The 20,452-nt window shown below is 40.1% G+C and overlaps 1 protein-coding gene across 2 annotated transcripts in view; it reads right to left on the reverse strand.

Moving 5' to 3' along the window:
- HNF4G (hepatocyte nuclear factor 4 gamma) overlaps window positions 1-20,452 on the reverse strand; it is a 436,782-nt gene that overhangs the window by 229,761 nt on the left and 186,569 nt on the right. For both annotated transcript variants that reach the window (XM_081501546.1, XM_081501545.1), the window contains exon 3: window positions 12,680-12,791. The gene's annotated coding sequence lies outside the window, so the exon portion shown is untranslated. The remainder of the gene's footprint in view (window positions 1-12,679; window positions 12,792-20,452) is intronic.

The following is a 20,452-nucleotide window of genomic DNA, read 5'->3' on the forward strand; positions in this document are numbered from 1 at the left end:
GGAGTTTAAGCAGGCTCTGGGAGATGGTGATGGACAGGGAAGCCTGGCATGCTGCAGTCCATGGGGGTCACAAAGAACTGGACATGACTGAGTGACTGAACTGAACTGAACTGGGGATGATGTAAGAATTCATTGATTATATAAGCACTGGTTTAAGATCAGTATTCATTGACTTCCACCATTTAGTCCTATTTGGCTCCAATCTGGTTTTTGCAATACAACTATCAACACATGGAAAATCCAGAGTGAAGGCAGATCTTATTAAAACATTGCCTCCTTCAGTCACTTCACTGATTTATTAATGCTCTGGGGGAAAAAGTATGAAATCGTCAACAAGAACAAGAACTTTACATGGCTTAGCCTTAATCTCTTCTTCAGTTTCACTTCATGCCTAAATCTTGGTTCTGGGCTCTAATTATTCTGAGAAGAACCACTTGGACTGGCCGTGTTCCTCACATCACATGACATTTTCTTATACTTTCTCTCTCAAACTGTAAAATTTTTCTCTATCTCATTCCTGCCATCATTTTGACTAGTTAACTTATTCTCTGCTATGGTGAGCTCAGGCTTCAACCCTTTTACTAGCTTTAAGTCTCCCTCTTTATCCCTATCAGAGCATCATGTATATTTTCATCTTAATGCTTATCAGTTATTATGAAGAACCAAGCAAAAAATGTTATTTCTCTCTTCTCTACTAGACTAAAGCTTTGGAAAGAAGGCAATCATTATGTTTTCAACCTATTTTGTTTCAGTGCCTAGCACAGTCCCTCTCACATAACACTCAATAAAAATGTTTGTTGAATGAAAGAATCAATTAATGAGTATTAAGAATACACACACATGTGAAATAGGGCCAGTGACCTGAAGAAGCTCACAGTCTAGACAGGCATTAAATCAGACATAAGTAGTACAAAGTGATCTAGAAAGTATTATGAAATAATCCTAGAGGAGGGAACAATTAATTGCAAGAATAAGGTCAACTTCTCAAACAAGCTGCTCTTTGAGTGGTGTTTAGGGTAGAAGTTTTTTCAGATGTTGAGAAAGAAGTGAAAATCACAAAAATCACGACACACTCTTATCTATGCTCCCTCTAACACAGACCTTGTACATTAAATATTTACTTGCAATATTATTTGTATTACTTGTAATATTTGGATCAGCGACTACCCCTGATCATCCATAATAGTGTCCCTCTGTTCAATGGGCATGATGATTTATAACTGAGTCATAAACTATATAAAATATTTTGAAAAGAAATGATGACATTTCTTTTGAAAAGGCTGAAGCAGCTATTTCTTTTACTAGTCCTAGTGTAAATTAAAAAGGAGGAAAAGGAAAAATATAATCTTTTCATAATGCTAATAAATCAAGTTATTCAAGGCTATTCTTTGATGGATAAAGAAATATTGAACTAGGCAAACTGAGGTCTGAAAACTAAGAAAAAGTTTGGTTATGAGACAGGGCTTTATTAGGAGGATTTTCCTACAGCACTCAGTCACCCTCGCTGTTCTCCTCCGTTCAAGAGGAAAAAAAAACACCCTCTAAGTCACTGAGGAAAATATAAAATTTCCTTACTTCCAAAATGCTTCTTTGAAGACTGTAGATTTAAAAGCCAACAGTTTCATACCCTTAAACAACCTTACGTTTTCAAACAGTAACATTTATAACAAAGATTTACTTGCCCCAAATGTTAATTATGTCTAAAGCTTTTAGGAACCCATACATTTCAGGTAACTCAGTACTCAGATACAAGCCTTTATCAATGGGCTCAGATGTATATTGAAGAAAAGACAATATATGGTCTTTTTTGTAAGATACGGACATCTGTGCGTGTATGCATGATCACTCCTGTCTGACTCTTTGTGACCCCACAGACTGTAGCCCACCAGACATCTCTGTCCATGGGATTTCCCAGGCAAGGATACTGAGGTGGGTTGCCATATTCTGCTCCAGCAGATCTTCCTGACCCAGGGATTGAACCCATGCCTCCTGTGTCTCCTGCAGGCAAATTCTATACTATGGAAACACCTGGGAAGCCTTTTTATAAGATACAAGCATATGAAAGTAGTAATGTTTCCTGATTTACAGATTTGCTCCTGAGAAACAACCACAACAAAATCCTTAACCTGGCAATGATGGTCTATTTCCAATTCCTATATTTTAGAAGACACTGAAAGAGAAATACAGTGTAATGAGCTCCCTTTAATCTTTACTTACAGGCAAAGTATAATGCCTTCCTAATCATGCCTGAATATTTAACAATTTTTCCAATAGTTCCTCCTGATTAGATTTCAGCTGAGTCTGCCACAGAGAACAGAGTCTGCAACCTAACAGGAAAAACTGGGGCAGATGTTACAGTTAGACTGAACAGAACTGACACTTAAAGGCTTTTCATAATTTTCCATCTCTAATATTATTGTCATGGAAATGAGAGAAGAAATGGTGACAATGCCTTTCAGTAAGAGAGCCCAGCAGTCCTTTATCTGATATGCTAATCATGAAGACATAAAAATATCCTAAGCCCAATGGGTTTGTGGGCTTACTTTCCCCCACTTTAATGCCTGCACAAATACCCATAACTGGCTTTTGATGTGCTGATAAATGTCACTTTATTTGAAGCAAATAAAAAAGCTTTGCCATTTAATTTAAATATAATTTAGTTTTGGCTATGCTGCATACTGAACAAAAGACAATAGAGTGCAAAGGCTTTCTATAGGGACACGTATTTGAATGGAAACTTAATGCCCCTGGTCTTGCTTTTAGCTCCATCTCAGAGACAACATAAGAGGCAGTGTGTGTACTGTCCCATCCCCTGTGAAAATGTTCCATTGATATACTGTAAGGAAGATATATCCGTAGTAGTAGTAGTAGTGTTTGTCACTCAGTCGTGCCTCACTCTTTGCAACCCCACAGACTGTAGCCCGCCAGGCTCCTCTGTCCATGGGATTCTCCAGGCAAGAATACTGGAGTGGGTTGCCATTCCCTTCTGCAGAGGATCATCCCAACCCAGGGATCAAACCCAGCTTTCCTGCATTGCAGGCAGATTCTTTACTGTTTGAGCTATTGTAAGAAAGATATATCTGTTCTGTTATGTTCAGTTCACTCACTCAGTCGTGTCTGACTCTTTGCGACCCAATGGGCTGCAGTGTGCCAGGTTTCCCTCTCCATCAAACTCCCAGAGCCTACTCAAACTCATGCCCATCGAGATGGTGATGCCATCCAACCATCTCATCCTCTGTCATCCCCTTCTCCTCCCGCTTTCAATATTTCAAAGCATCGGGGTCTTTTCCAAGGAGTCAGTTCTTCGAATCAGGTGGCCAAAGTACAGGAGTTTCAGCTTCAGCATGAGTCCTTCCAATGAATGTTTAGTACTGATTTCCTTTAGGATGGACTGGTTGGATCTCCTTGCAGTTCAAGGCACTCTCAAGAGTCTTCTTCAACACCACAGCTCAAAAGCATCAGTTCTTTGGGGCTCAGCTTTCTTTATAGTACAACTCTCACATCCATACATGACTACTGGAAAAACCATACCTTTGACTAGACGGACCTTTGTTGGTAAAATAATGTCTCGGCTTTTTAATATGCTGTCTAGGTTGGTCATAGCCTTTCTTCCAAGGAGCAAGCATCTTTTAATTTCATGGCTGCAGTCACCATCTGCAGTGATTTTACAGCCCCCCAAAATAAAGTCTCTCATTGTTTCCATTGTTTCCCAATCTATTTGTCATGAAGTGATGGGACCGGATGCCATGATCTTAGTTTTCTGAATGGTGAGTTTTACGCCAACTTTTTCACTCTCCTCTTTCACTTTTATCAAGAGGCTCTTTAGGTCTTCTACCCTTTCTGCCATAAGGGTGGTGTCATCTGCATATCTGACGTTATTGATATTTCTCCTGGCAATCATGACTCCAGCTTGTGCTTCATCCAGCCCGGCATTTCTCATGATGCACTCTCCATATAAATTAAATAAGCAAGGTGACAATATACAGCCTTGACATATTCCTCTCCCTATTTGGAACCAGTCTGTTGTTCCATGTCCAGTTCTAACTGTTGTTTCTTGACCTGCATACAGATTTCTCAGGAGACAGGTCAGGTGGTCTGGTATTCCTCTCTTTAAAAATTTTCCACAGTTTTTTGTGATCCACACAATCAAAGGATTGCTGTAGTCAATAAAGCAAAAGTAGATGTTTTCCTGAACTCTCTTGCTTTTTTGATGATCCAGTGGATGCTGGCAATTTGATCTCTTGTTCCTCTGCCTTTTCTAAATCCAGCTTGGACATCTGGAAGTTCATGATTCACGTTCTGTTGAAGCCTGGCTTGGAGAATTTTGAGCATTACTTTGCTAGCCTGTGAAACGAGTGCAATTGGGTGGTAGTCTGAACATTCTTTGGCATTGCCTTTCTTTGGGATTGGAATGAAAACTGACCTTTTCCAGTCCTGTGGCCACTGCTGAATTTCCAGATTTGTTGGCATGTTGAGTACAGCACTTTCACAGCATCATCTTTTAGGATTTGAAATAGCTCAACTGGAATTCCATCACCTCCACTAGTTTTGTTTGAAGTGATGCTTCCTAAGGCCCACTTGACTTTGCATTCCAGGATGTCTGGCTCTACATGAGTGATCACACCATCATGGTTATATGGCTCATGAAGATCTTTTTTGTATAGTTCTCTGTGTATTCTTGCCACATTCTCTTAACATCACCTGTTTCTGTTAGGTCCATACCATTTCTGTCCTTTCTTGTGCTCATTTTTCATGAAATGTTCCCTTTGTATCTCTAATTTTCTTGACGAGATCTCTAGGCTTTCCCAGTCCATAGTTTTCCTCTATTTCTTTTCAATGTTAGACATTATATTAAATTTCCATAATCAAAGAAAAAGATTTAACTCTTTCCCATTCCTTCCTCTACTGTACCCCATCTCTCTATTTTCTCTCCATTATAATTACTCCTGAATCACGTTTTATAGTTGGGCCATATTTACTCTCTATATTTAGTTCTTTCAGATATAAAATTCTGTTGTCTCTAGAAGTAATGAGTGCGTCTTTTTTATTTCTTCGTTTCCTCAGCTCTATGTCACTATTACCATATCATCCCCAAATTCCAGTGTTTTGTATGTGTGGGGTGGGTGGTTGGGGTGATATGTATACACAGCAAATTTTTTAAAAGTTTTATTGATATGTATTCACATACCATACATTTCACCAATTCAGTGCACAATTCAATAGCCTTTAGAATATTTACAGGTGTGTATTTCCATCACCATATTCTATTTTTGAAGTTTTTAATCACTCCAAAAAGAAAAGTGACACACCTTAGCCATTACCCTCCAACTTCCAGAGCTCCCAGCTCTAGGAAACTGCTAATCTATATCTATCTCTGTAGATTTGCCAGGTGGCTCAGAAGGTAAAGAATCCGCTTTCAGTGCAGGAGACCTGGGTTAGTTCCCTGGGTTGGGAAGATTCCCCTGGAGGAGGGCATGGCAACCCACTCCAGTATTCTTGCCTGGAAAATCCCCATGGACAGAGGAGCCTGGCAGGCTACAGTCCATGGGGTCACAGAGTGGGACACAACTGAGTGACTAAGCACACACATAGATTTGCCTATTCTGGACATTTCAGATAAATGGAATAATACCATATGTGGTCCTTTGTGATGGCTAAGTCTTATAAGGTTATTAGGGTCACAAAGAGTTGGACACAACTCAGTGACTAACACTTTGACTTTTTTTCAAGGTTATTAGTAATGCCTTCACTTTCATTTCTGATTTTTGTATGTGTGTGTGTGTGTCTCCTCTCTCTCCCTGTCCCCCCACCACACTTACCTATCTATCTATTGGTTACTTAAATGTTTGTCAATATCATTGCTCTTTTCAAAAAACCCACTTTTGGTTTCCCATATTCTGGTACAATTTCAGTTGATCCCACTCCCCAGCCAAGCAGCATGCCTCAGTATTCTGGATCAGCTGAGAAAGAAATGGGTCTCCTGCAAGTATCTCAGACAGCTGGGAAGCCACGTGCTCACTCACATGCTTTCACTTTCCTATAGGGGAGAGATCAGCCCAAGGGAGCTTCTCTTGGCTCTAGGCTGTGCTACTTAGGGGAGTGGAATGCAGCTAGAGTGTAACTGATCTTCAGCATCTTTATTGCATCTAATCTGGACTTTTTCTTCTTTTTTGCTTTAATAGTATGCTGGAACTTCTCTGCTGGACCACTGGGTTTGCAAAGAGGTATTCCCATGCATGGATGATTGTCAAAATCAGTGCCATTGGGGGAAAGATGGTCGAAAACTCCTGTTGATCCAGTTGATCCTTCACTTCTTGTCTTCATTGTTCCTTAACGATCAGCCAGAGGTGAAAGCACATGCTCTTCTCAGGTGTTTTCTGAGCATGATCCTGCTCTGTGCATGCACATGGGCTTTCCAGATTCCCCAGAATATGTGGACGATTTTAAAGTCTTTATGCCCCCAAATTCTCCAGCTTTTCCATCCAGGCTTTCAGCATGTCTATTGCTTTCCACTACTATTGTGGTGGCAAGTTGTTCACTTGCCTTTAAGTGTTTTCGATGAACATACTCCACATAGGCACTTCTTTGCACTTAGTCTCTGCTTGCTCAGACAGTAAAGAACCTTTCTGCAATGCAAGAAACCCAGGTTTGATCCCTGTGGCGAGAAGATGCCCTGGAGAAGGAAATGGCAACCCACTCCAGTTTTCAGAGAATTCCATGGACAGAGGAGCCTGGAGGGCTTCAATTCATGGGGTCACTAATAGTCGGACATGACTGAGTGACTAACACTTTCACTTTCTAGGTGAAACAAAGGTTAGTCCCTTGCATCAGTCCTTCAGAGAACCCACAGATGGGTCAAAACAAAAAAAGATCCTTGGTAACAAGGTCTATTCTGTTCCTTCTGGAACCAGGTGCCCATGTAAGGAACATGGGCTGCAGTTTGTAGGACTGCCAATATCCCAGAGAATAGGGTGAAGCAGAGGTAAGTTAAAAATGCCAAAAACTTTTATCATGCTTTATGATATCATGAATCCCAGGGATACCTTGCAAAAGCAAACAAAACTATTGGAGGATTTTATTCTGTACACTGTCCACTCTAGCTGCACAGAATTACTCCATCTCAAGTCCCACTGAACAGTGACACACACTTGAAACTAACAATAAATAAACACATGAAAGGAAATCCACCAAAAATAAGATTTAGAAGACTCAGCTACAACAAGATTAGACAATCATGATCTTCAAAAACCAGAAATACTGTTTGAGAATGTTTTAAAATTTGATTTATATGGTTATGCTAATTATACACAGCCTGATGATTAACAGGACACTGAAGCCTCCACAAGTTATACTCATGTAAGGTTTGGTGGTGGTGTTCAGTCGCTCAGTCATGTCTGACTCTTTGCAACCCCGGGGACTGTAAGTTTTAAATAAAGCTAAAGGGCTGGAATGTGAAGTCAAGTGGGCCTTAGAAAGCATCACTACGAACAAAGCTAGTGGAGGTGATGGAATTCCAGTTGAGCTATTTCAAATCCTCAAAGGTGATGCTGTGAAAGTGCTGCACTCGATATGCCAGCAAATTTGGAAAACTCAGCAGTGGCCACAGGACTGGAAAAGGTCAGTTTTCGTTCCAATCCCAAAGAAAGGCAATGCCAAAGAATGCTCAAACTACCACACAATTGCACTCATCTCACATGCTAGTAAAGTAATGCTCAAAATTCTCCAAGCCAGGCTTCAGCAATACGTGAACCATGAACTTCCAGATGTTCAAGCTGGTTTTAGAAAAGGCAGAGGAACCAGAGATCAAATTGCCAATATCCGCTGGATCATCGAAAAAGCAAGAGAGTTCCAGAAAAACATCTATTTCTGCTTTATTGACTATGCCAAAGCCTTTGACTGTGTGGATCACAATAAACTGTGGAAAATTCTGAAAGAGATGGGAATACCAGACCATCTGACCTGTCTCTTGAGAAACCTGTATGCAGGTCAGGAAGCAACAGTTAGAACTGGACATGGAACAACAGACTGGTTCCAAATAGGAAAAGGAATACGTCAAGGCTGTATATTGCCACCCTGCTTATTTAACTTATATGCAGAGTACATCATGAGAAACGCTGGGCTGGAAGAAACACAAGCTGGAATCAAGATTGCCGGGAGAAATATCAATAACCTCAGATATGCGGATGACACCACCCTTATGGCAGAAAGTGAAGAAGAACTAAAGAGCCTCTTGATGAAGGTGAAAGAGGAGAGTGAAAAAGTTGGCTTAAAGCTCAACGTTCAGAAAACTAAGATCATGGCATCTGGTCCCATCACTTCATGGGAAATAGATAGGGAAACAGTGGAAACAGTGTCAGACTTTATTTTTGGGGGCTCCAGAATCACTGCTGATGGTGACTGCAGCCATGAAATTAAAAGATGCTTACTCCTTAGAAGGAAGGTTATGGCCAACCTAGATAGCATATTTAAAAGCAGAGACATTACTTTGCCAACAAAAGTCCGTCTAGTCAAGGCTATGGTTTTTCCAGTGGTCATGTATGGATATGAGAGTTGGACGGTGAAGAAAGCTGAGCACCGAAGAAATGATGCTTTTGAACTGTGGTGTTGGAGAAGACTCTTGAGAGTCCCTTGGACTGCAAGGAGATCCAATCAATCCATCCTAAAAGAGATCAATCCTGGGTGTTCATTGGAAGGTCTGATGTTGAAGCTGAAACTCCAATACTTTGGCCACCTCATGTGAAGGGTTGACTCATTGGAAAAGACCCTAATGCTGGGTAGGATTGGGGGTGGGAGGTGAAGGGGCCGACAGAGGATGAGATGGTTGGATGGCATCACCGACTCGATGGACATGGGATTGGGTAGACTCCGGGAGTTGGTGACGGACAGGGAGGCCTGGCGTGCTGTAATTCATGGGGTCGCAAAGTGTTGGACACGACTGAGCGACTGAACTGAACTGAAAGGGCATCCCTGGTGGCTCAGCGATAAGGAATTCATTTGCAATGCAGAAGACACAGGTTCAGTTCCTGGGTTGAGAAGATTTCCTGGAAGAGGAAACGGCAACCCACTTTAGTATTGTTACCTGGGAAATCGTATGGACAGAGGAGCCTGGCAGGGTACAGTCCTTGGAGTCACAAAAGAGCCGGACATGGCAACTAAACAAAAACAACAAATAATAATAATATATAGCAGCAGAAACCAAGTGTAGACAAACTTTGGAGAGGTCTGAGACTTCCCAATGCAGTTCCCGGCATCCTTTCCCAGTCAGACAGGGGACAGCAGGATACATGTTGATAGCTCTTCATTGCTGTTCATCTTTTGTAACCAAGAAGTCACTTCCAAAGAACAAATGTGGGTACAGTTGGAGCTGCTGACATTTCTATCACTTGAGTATCTTTGAGGTTGTGTGACCCCAAAAGTATCCATTGGGTAATGGCCCCAATATAGGCTCCTGGTGTTCAGTTGCTATTGTTTTTCAGTCGCTAAGTCGTGTCCCACTCTTTTCCAACACCCTGGACTGTAGCCTGCCAAACTCATTTGTCCATGGGATTTCCCAGGCAAGAACACTGGAATGGGTTGCCATTTCCTTTTTTCAGGGCATCTTTCTGACCCAGGGGTTGAACCTGAGTCTCCAGCATTGGTAGGCAGATTCTTTATGGCTGAGCCACCAGGGAAGCCCCCTGTTGTTCAAAGCCTCATTCAAATTCAGCATTTTTTTTTCTTTGTACCATTGGTAGTGGGGGCTCATATTATAAAATACAACAAACCAATTAATTTTTGTTTCAGTTTTTGAGTTGACAGAAACCATAGCTTATGTGCAGTTGTTTGAAGAATGTTGCTAATGTCTCTACACTAAGTAATTCCTATGAATGTTACCAGGTATTCTTGAACCTCTATTTTAGCTGGTTAATTAGCCATGCCCTGGCAGTGACATGATTAATCAAAATTTCTAATCATCTTAACTTGATCTTTGAGATCGCCATTATATCATCAATATATGTAATGCATAACAGTACATTTCAGCTGAATCATATTAAAGCCTCTTCTCAACAGGTTGTGCAATTAGCAAGTGGATTTAAATAACCTTGTGGAAGCTTAGTAAACCTGTGTCAGATTCTGTCCAACATAAATCACAATGATTTTGACTTACTTCCATAACTGAAATTAAAAAAGAAACCACTGGATAAACCAATGAATCAACCATAGAATATCAATCGTCCTTAGCTTATTGCAAGGTTGAATTGCTAACATCCTATCAGTCTGGCTGATGCTATTGGAAGAACCATTTTATCCAGCCTCCCACAGTCTACAATTAACCTCCAGGTTTTCTTGCAAACCATAATGGGTTTTTAAAGAGGGTATTTTGTGGATGATAATATACTTGTTCTAACATGTCCTTAATCAAATCAGGAATTTATTGATGACCAGCGGGTATGCTATGTCATATTAAATTAACCAGTTGAGTGGGTAAAGTCACTCTAAGGATTTGCACTTAACATGCCCAGTTAAAACAGAACTTATAGCAGATTTCTGCAACATCCCTTTCCTCATTTGTTTGAGTAAGCCAAGAACTTTACCTCCTTCTTATTCAAGAAATCACATAATATATTCTGGTAGAGTTGATACACAATCATAAATAACTTCTGTTCACAAATTTCTACCTTAGGTCATAGTTTCAGTTTTAAGTTATTGATAATTTATCACATCTCCATAACTTATGCTGCCTTTTTATAGCGGGTTTAGATCTGACAATACATTATGAGCCAGTGTAGAAGAATTCCAATACAATTTCTTCATCTGTGACAATTTACCTACAAACCAGTGCAAATGACCTCTAATACCCTGAGACACCACCACCATTTCCACCCTGGGCACAACCTGATATCCTGGTATATCTTCTTTAACTCACGTTATTCTAATCAGTGCTGGTTATGAGGATCCTTTTCTTTTTATGGAGTATCACCATAAGATTTTTGAAAATTCATCATGGTTAAGATAAGTTGAACGAATCTCTATAATATTTGGAGGCACTGGAGTAGCTGGACCTTGTAATCTCGCTAGTAATCTATTAAATTTTAGTACTTATTCCATCTATCACTTCATTTTTCATGAATTTTTAAGTTAAAATTCTGAACTGTTCCACTCTGTTTAATTATCCTAAGGTTTTTTTTTTTTTATCCCTTCTAATCTTAACATTTCTTTTCTCCCACTGAATATTCCTAATCTTTTTTCCTATCACTTACCCCTTTAAAGTCCCATGGACGGAGGAGCCTGGTGGGCTAAAATCCACAGGGTCCCAAAGCCAGACACGATTGAGCCAACACATGCGCGTGCGCACACACATGCATACACACACACAACACACACACACACTCCTCGAAAAAGAGTTGAGCCAGTGATAACTTTGCTCATGGGTTTTTCCTTCCATCAAGAGGGTCCACACAAGAATTTCAAGCATTTATACTCCATTTATCAAATCAGTCATTTCTTGGGTATAAGGTCTAAAATTGGAGCATACTTTGTCATTATATAATCAATCTGAAAGTGCTTGCATTTTCAAGATTTCAGCACCTCAGGATTACTCAATTTTGTAAATGATGGTGAAGCTGGAATATTCCCTCTCTTAAGGTATTTTTGCATGACTCTGCATTTCACCAACTCAACATATTAGGAGACCCACATTCCTACAAAAATACACTGCATGAACATTTTGACTGTTTCCATGTTTAGGGGATCTCTTAGTTCCCACCTTCCCCTTCACCACACCCAAAGTCTGAATAGTCTTTTTAATGATTATCTGTTATGCAACTGATGAAAAAAAATATTTGAACGTTTGACTCCCTGCTTTCATCATGTCCTTTCTCATTACAGACATAATCGATGGTGGTAAGTTGGCAGACGAGAAGCTTGTGTTTTTTCTTAGTTAGTCTCACTTTTGCCAAAGCAGCCCAAAGCAGCCAAGGCACAGAATTCCTGACTGGCTTCCCTTCTGTCTCAATTTCTTTTTTTCATCCATTTAGGTATTTCCCTCAGCTCCAGACCTACCCACTTCCAAGCTGTCTATGTTTACCCCGCAATCAATGGTCAAATGTAGGCCAGTGTAGGGGAGCTAGCCTGGCATCAAGGTCCTTTATATGCCATTTCTTCATCTTCCTTTCTTCCAAACAAAGCCTTATCCATCATTTAATGACACAGCCAAGGCCACTTCTTGTAACCTGCTCAGAGGACCAGCTTCAGCAATTACACAGCATCAGATAATTGAAAGAACTCACGAAATGCCACAGGATACACTCATAAAGCTTCAATAAAAGTAAAAGATATGACACAGCAGAAGATAAAATGTACAGATAAACATGAGAGAAAAACTGAAATTTTTAGACACAGCCTCCAGACTCTTTCCTCAGATATAGGACATGCTTCATGTATGGATCATGACACCAAGATAAGTGTGGGAAATCATATTTCAGCAGAGACAAGACAGAAGCTCACTAGATGAGTCTTTTATACTCCACTGGTCATAGAGCTAAAACCAGACTGGCTTTAAACAGGTAAAATAGATTCAAACCATTAAGCTATACATTTTCAATAAACAAAGCACACAGCAATGAAGGCTCAGCACAACTAAAAATAAATAGATAAATATATATATATATATATATATATATTTTAATATGGACTTTACCTTTCCAGTGTCCAGAGGCTGCCTATATTCATTAGCTCATGATTCCTTTCCTCCATTTTCCAAATTAGCAATGCTGCATCTCTCCATCACTCCTTCTCTCTTTCTATTAAAACTAAGTTAGAAAAACAGAGAAAGATAAATACATTAATACAATATCCCTTACGTGTCAAATCTTAAAAAAAATGGTACAAATGAACTTATTTACAAAATGGAAATGGAGAACAAACTTATGACTACCAGAGGGAAAAGGAGGGGCAAGGGAGAAATTGGGACATTGGGACTGACATACACACACCTCTGTATAATAGACATTAATAACTAACAAGGACCTAGTGTACAGCATAGGAAATTCTACTCAATACACTAATGATCTATCTAGGAAAAGAATTGAAAACAGAGTGGATACAGGTATATGTATAACTGATTCACTTTGCTATACAGCAGAAACACAATGTTGTAAATCAACTATCCCTCCAATAAAACTTGCTTTAAAAGTTAGGAAAAAGTAGTAAAAAATCCTCTGTTCTTAAAATTGCCTCTCATTAGCTTGGCTCTACCTAGATAATCCATTATGGTCTTTCCATCTTAAGATTCTTTCCATTCAGTTCAATAGCTGAGTCGTGTCCTACTCTTTGCAACCCTATGGACTGCAGCATGCCAGGCTTCCCTGTCCATCACCAACTCCCAGAGATTACTCAAACTCACGTCCATTGAGACAGTGATGCCATGCAACCATCTCATCCTCTGTCATCCACTTCTCATCGTGCCTTCGATCTTTCCCAGTATCAAGGTCTTTTCCAGTGAGTCAGTTCTTTGCATCAGGTAGCCAAAATATAGGAGTCTCAGCTTCAGCATCAGTCCTTCCAGTGAATATTCAGGATGGATTTCCTTTAGGGTGGACTGGTTTGATCTCCTTGCAGCCCAAGGGACTCTCAAGAGTCTTCTCCTACACCACAGTTCAAAAGCATAAATTCTTCGGTACTCAGCTTTCTTTATATTCCAACTCTCACATCCATACATGACCACTGGAAAAACTATATCTTTGAATACATCGACTTTTGCTGGCAAAGTAATGTCTCTGCTTTTTAATATGATGTCTAGGTTGGTCAAGCTTTTCTTACAAGGAGCAAGCGTCTCTTAATTTCATGGCTGCAGTCACCATCTGCAGTGATTCTGGAGCCCCCCAAAATAAAGTCTCTCACTGTTTCCATGTTTCCCCATCTATTTGCCATGAAGTGATGGGACCAGATGCCATGATCTTAGTTTTCTGAATGGTGAGTTTTCAGCCAACTTTCTCACTCTCCTCTTTCACTTTCATCAACAGGCACTCTAGTTTTTTGCTTTCTGCCATAAGGGTGGTGTCATCTGCATATCTGAGGTTATTGATATTTCTCCTGGCAATCTTGATTCCAGCTTGTGCTTTATCCAACCCGGCATCTCACATGATGCACTCTCCATATAAGTTAAATAAGCAGGGTGACAATACACAGCCTTGATATACTCCTTTCCTGATTTGGAACCACTCTGTTGTTTCATGTCCAGGTCTAACTGTTGCTTCTTGACCTGCATACAGATTGCTCAGGAGGCAGGTAAGATGGTCTGGTATTCCCATCTCTTGAAGAATTTTCCACAGTTTATTGTGATCCACACAGTCAAAGGCTTTGGCATAGTCAATATAGCAGAAATAGATGTTTTTCTGGAACTCTCTTGCTTTTTTGATGATCCAGCGGATGTTGGCAATTTGATCTTTGGTTCCTCTGCCTTTTGTAAACCCAGCTTGAACATCTGAAAGTTCATGGTTCACATAATGTGAAAGCCTGGCTTGGAGAATTTTGAGCATTACTTTGCTAGCATGTGAGATGAATGCAATTGTACGGTAGTTTGAGTATTCTTGCCTGGAGAATCCTGTGGATGGAGGAGCCTGGTGCGCTGCTGTCCATAGGGTCACAAAGAGTCAGACATGACTGAAGCGACTTAGCATGTATGCATGCATTGGAGAAGGAAATGGCAACCCAATCCAGTATTCTTGCCTGGAGAATCCCAGGGACGGAGGAGCCTGATGGGCTGCCGTCTATGGGGTCACTCAGAGGCGGACACGACCGAAGCGACTTAGCAACAGCAGCAGCAGCAGCAGCAGCAGTTGAACATTCTTTGTCATTGCCTTTCTCTGGAATTGGAATGAAAAATGACCTTTTCCAGTCCTGTGGCTACTGTGGAGTTTTCCAAATTTGCTGGCATATTGAGTGCAGCACTTTCACAGCATCATCTTTTAGGATTTGAAATAGCTCAACTGGAATTCCATCACCTCCACTAGCTTTGTTTGTAGCATGCTTCCTAAGACCCACTTGACTTTGCATTCCAGGATGTCTGGCTCTACGTGAGTGATCACACCATCATGGTTATCTGGGTCATGAAGATCTTTTTTGTATAGTTCTTCTGTGTATTCTTGCCACCTCTTCTTCATATCGCCTGCTTCTGTCAGGTCCATACCATTTCTGTCCTTCATTGTGCCCATGTTTGCATGAAATGTTCCCTTGGTATCTCTAATTTTTTGAAGAGATCTCCAGTCTTTCCCATTCTGTTGTTTTCCTCTATTTCTTTGCACTGATCACTGAGGAAGGCTTTCTTATCTCTCCTTGCTACTCTTTGGAACTCTGCATTCAAATGGGTATATCTTCCTTTTCTCCTTTGCCCTTACCTTCTCTTCTTTTCTCAGCTATCTGTAAGGCCTCCTCAGACAACCATTTTTTGCCTTTTTGCATTTCTTTTTCTTGGGGATGGTCTTGATCACTGTCTTCTGTACAATGTCAATAAACCTCCATCCATAGTTCTTCAGGCACTCTGTCTATCACATCTTAGCCACAGTCAGCTCCCGGTCTTGTGTCCAACTCTTTGCAACAATTTTATGACAATTTTAGGTGCTTTAAATGTACTAATATTAACATTTTGGGCGGTCCTCATCACAATTCTATGAGACAGGTGCTCTTAGTAGCTAACCCTAAGGAAGCTGAGCCACATACTGTTAAAGTATCCTGCCCTATGTTTATAGCTAGCAAGTGGAGGAGTTAAGATCGAACCAGAGTCCTTGTTTTAAATACTAAATATCAATATTTCAGTGTATTTGTATTTCATGTTTCCTAAAATATTTAAGGTATATGCAAAAATCTAAAAGAAAATACTGAATATCACCATCACCTTTGTTAGATTTTATCATTTGGCTTCATTATTTTTTTGAATTTTTTAAAGTAAATAAATCATATAAGACTTAGTTGAGGTCAATTGTATTTCTCTCCCTAATTCTATAACTCATTCTCCCCTTCAGAAGTAGCCACTATTTGGAATTTGGTGTTTAACATTCCCATGAACATTGTCTAGAACTTTTATGCACAGAATTTATTAATCGAAACATTATATCATTTTTCTTTATTTGAATGTACTACAATTTATTGTTCCATTCTTCTGATAATGGGCATTTGGGTTATTTCAAGTTTATCACTACTACGAGAAAATACTTCAATTAAAATTCCAATCACATGTCTACATGCCTTCTGTGAAAATTTCTCAGACTATACTAAGAAGAGCAATTACTAGTGGGGAGACAGACCCTAAGATGAACTCCAAAGGGTTTTTTCTTCCTGGTGTCCACAACTTTGTGTAACTTCTTCCCTTTGAGTGAGTAGCACCCTTATGCTTTGCTTTAACAAATAGGTTATGGCAAAAGGTAACAAGACATCATTCATCTGCTTATGGTATGTGAGACTGTGCCATAGAAGACTGCAGCAAGAGATTCTCCATACAGTGATTATGTTGGTGGTTTAGTTGCTAAGTCCTGTCCAACTCTTGCAACCCCATGGACTATAGCCTGCCAGATTCCTGTATCCATGGGGATTTTCCAGACAAGATTACTGGAGAGGCTTGCCATTTCTGAAGGGGTCCAAATGGCAAGAACAACCAATAGCCTCTAGGACCTGAGGGCCATATTCAGTCTGAAGCCAGCAAAAGTCAGGGAATTCAGTTGCACAGTCACAAGGAAATTAATTTGGCTAACAACTTGAACTTGGAAGCTATAGTAGGCAAAATAATGCCTCCCAAAGACTATCACTCACCTGTCAAAAGGGATTCTGCAGATATGGTAAAGGTAAAGAATTTTTACCTCTTGCCAAGAGAACAAACTGGTCATAGCAAACATCCTCTTCCAAACACAAAAGAAGACTCTACACATGGACATCACCAGATGGTTAATACTGAAATCAGGTTGATTATATTCTTTGCAGCCAAAGATGGAGAAGCTCTATACAGTCAGCAAAATCAAGACCGAAAGCTCACTGGGGCTCATAACATGATGTCCTTATCACCAAATTCACACTTAAATTGAAGAAACTAGGGAAAACCACTAGACAATTCAGGTATAACCTAAATCAAATCCCTTACATTTATACAGTGGGAGTGACAAATAGATTCAAGGGATTAGATGTGATAGAGAGAGTGCCTGAAGAACTAGGGATGGAGGTTCATGATATTGTACAGGAGGCAGTAATCAAGACCATCCCCAAGAAAAAGAAATGCAAAAAGGCAAAATGGTTGTCTGAGGGGGCCTTACAAAAGAAGAGAAGGTAAAGGCAAAGGAGAAAAGGAAGATATACCCATTTGAAGGACGAGTTCCAAAGAAGAGCAAGGAGACATAAGAAATTCTTCCTCAGCGATCAGTGCAAATAGAGGGAAACAACAGAATGGGAAAGACTGGAGATATCTTCAAAAAATTAGAGATACCAAGGGAACATTTCATGCAAACATGGGCACAATAAAGGACAGAAATGGTATGGACCTAACAGAAGCAGGTGATATTAAGAAGAGGTGGCAAGAATATACAGAAGAACTATACAAAAAAGATCTTCATGACCCAGATAACCATGATGGTGTGATCACTCACGTAGAGCCAGACATCCTGGAATGCAAAGTCAAGTGGGTCTTAGGAAGCATACCATAAACAAAGCTAGTGGAGGTGATGGAATTCCAGTTGAGCTCTTCCAAATCCTAAAAGATGATGCTGTGAAAGTGCTGCACTCAATATGCCAGCAAATCTGGAAATTCAGCAGTGGCCACAGGGCTGGAAAAGGTCAGTTTTCATTCCAATCCCAAAGAAAGGCAATGCCAAAGAATGTTCAAACTACCACACAATTGCAGTCATCTCACATGCTAGCAAAGTAATGCTCAAAATTCTCCAAGCCAGGCTTCAACATTATGTGAATAGTGAACTTCCAGATGTTCAAGCTGGATTTACAAAAGGCAGAGGAACTAGAGATCAAATTGCCAACATCCACTGGATCATCGAAAAAGCAAGAGAGTTCCGGAAAAACATCTACTTCTGCTTTATTAACTACGCTGAAGCCTTTGATTGTGTGGATCACAACAAATTGTGGAAAATTCTTCAAGAGATGGGAATACCAGACCACCTTACCTGCCTCCTGAGCAATCTGTATGCAGGTCAAGAAGCAACAGTTAGACCTGGACATGAAACAACAGAGTGGTTCCAAATTGGGAAAGGAGTATGTCAAGGCTGTATATTGTCACCCTGCTTATTTAACTTATATGGAGAGTGCATCATGTGAAATGCCGGGCTGCATGAAGCACAAGCTGGAATCAAGATTCCCGGGAGAAATATTAGTAACCTCAGATATGCAGATGACATCACCCTTATGGCAGAAAGCAAAAAACTAGAGAGCCTGTTGATGAAAGTGAAAGAGGAGAGTGAGAAAGTTGGCTGAAAACTCACCATTCAGAAAACTAAGATCATGGCATCTGGTCCCATCACTTCATGGCAAATAGATGGGGAAACATGGAAACAGTGAGAGACTTTATTTTGGGGGGCTCCAGAATCACTGCAGATGGTGACTGCAGCCATGAAATTAAGAGACGCTTGCTCCTTGTAAGAAAAGCTTGACCAACCTAGACAGCATATTAAAAAGCAGAGACATTACTTTGCCAGCAAAGGTCGATGTATTCAAAGGTATAGTTTTTCCAGTGGTCATGTATGGATGTGAGAGTTGGAATATAAAGAAAGCTGAGTACCGAAGAATTTATGCTTTTGAACTGTGGTGTTGGAGAAGACTTTTGAGAGTCCCTTGGACTGCAAGGAGATCAAGCCAGTTCACCCTAAAGGAAATCCATCCTGAATATTCACTGGAAGGACTGATGCTGAAGCTGCAACTCCAATAATTTGGCTACCTAATGCGAAGAACTGACTCACTGGAAATGACCCTGCTGCTGGGAAAAATTGAAGGCGGGAGGAGAAGGGGATGGCATTGGATGCGATGGTTGGATGGCATCACCATCTCAATGGACATGAGTTTGAGTAATCTCTGGGAGTTGGTGATGGACATGGAAGCCTGGTGTGCTGAGGTCTACGGGGTTTGCAAAGAGTCAGACACTGTTGAGTGACTAAACTGAACTGACCAAACCAAACTGAGCGACTAACACTTTCATACACATGTATACTCTAGGCAGTCCTATGGACTGTAGCCCACCAGGCTCCTTTGTCCATGGAATTCTCCAGGCAAGAATACTAGATTGGGCTCTCATTCCCTTCTCCAGGGGATCTTCCTGACCCAGTGATCAAACCCGTGTCTCCTGCACTGCAGGCAGATTCTTTACCACCTGAGCCACCAGGGAAGGCCCAACTAATATATATAACCAATAAATATATAACCTGTGTGTGTGTATATATATATATATATATATATCTCCTATTGGTTCTCTTTCTGGGTAGAACTTTCACTAGTACAGCATCTTGGTATCCAGATGTTATCCTTTGGGTTCATACTAGCACAACATAATGGTTAATATTAACTATATAAATGGTTTTAAAACAATTTAATATCCAGCTTTTCTTTTTTTTTTAATTGGATGTAGGCCTTACTGTGTTACCTTTACAAAATTCCTGTGGTTTGAAACTGCATGTTCTCTGTAGAGCATATAGGATATGTTTTCCTATGTACAGAGAGGTTGGAATTTGAACCACTGAAGTCAAGATGAAGTAAGAATTAATGAAATACTTAAAATGTGATGTTAGGTAAATTAACATGTGTGACATGTAAAATTCATTCATGACAAAGTCACAGAAACTTATGGCAAGATGTAAATATGCACTTTGTGGCCGCTAGAGGGCATGCAACATCTGCCACTCTTTTTTAACCAAGGATTTCTGATTGTAGAAGAAAGTAGTTGTATTTCGTCTAAGAAATAAGGAAATGGAGTCGAGTTTATAACTTAAACCATTATCACCGAAATATAAATATTTAAGCTTAATTAACAAGCTCACTCACTCAAAAGTCACTTTTCTGCAAATTTTCAGTATGTAGGAGCTTTTTCCCCCAAGATAAGATTTTTAAATATAGCAATGCAATGGACTCTGAATCAATGAGTAAATAAGTGAAACTGGAATTTAAGTTTCTTCAAGATAGACATAATACTCATTTATCCTTGAATCCTGATGTATTTCCTGACTAAATTTATGAGCATAGATTTTTAATTATAAAATTCAGACTTGTATTAAAGTAACATTAGGTTCTGCAATAGGTATATAATGCAATTCCACACATACCACTTTGCTAGCTATATTAAAGGTGACAGCATCAGTCAAATCATGTTCTCTAGGAATTCAGGACCAGGTGACAGTCTGTCGTATGTCAAAGGTAAGGCCCATCTGCCTCAGGCATTTCCTCCATCTGTCTGCTGCTTTTTTGGGGAATCTTCTTAGGATTTTCTACCCGTCAA

The sequence above is a fragment of the Giraffa tippelskirchi genome, chromosome 6 (genome assembly GCF_054371585.1).
Source record: "Giraffa tippelskirchi isolate mGirTip1 chromosome 6, T2T-mGirTip1v1.2.pri, whole genome shotgun sequence".
Taxonomy (NCBI): domain Eukaryota; kingdom Metazoa; phylum Chordata; class Mammalia; order Artiodactyla; family Giraffidae; genus Giraffa; species Giraffa tippelskirchi.